Source organism: Pygoscelis adeliae, unplaced genomic scaffold, assembly GCF_000699105.1.
Source record: "Pygoscelis adeliae isolate BGI_AS28 unplaced genomic scaffold, ASM69910v1 Scaffold202, whole genome shotgun sequence".
Taxonomy (NCBI): domain Eukaryota; kingdom Metazoa; phylum Chordata; class Aves; order Sphenisciformes; family Spheniscidae; genus Pygoscelis; species Pygoscelis adeliae.
In genome coordinates, this window is record NW_008824544.1 from 3,724,175 (window position 1) to 3,724,386 (window position 212).

Below are 212 nucleotides of genomic sequence, written 5' to 3' on the forward strand. Positions count from 1 at the left end.
TTGTGGGGGACCGTGTCAAAGGCCTTACAGAGGTCCAGATAGATGACATCTGTAGCCCTTCCTGTGTCCACTGATGTAGTCACTCCACCATAGAGGGCCACGAGGTTAGTCAGGCAGGACTCGCCCTTGGTGAAGCCATGCTGGCTGTCTCGAATCACCTCCCTGTCCTCCATGTGCCTTAGCATAGCTTCCAGGAGGATCTGTTCCATGAT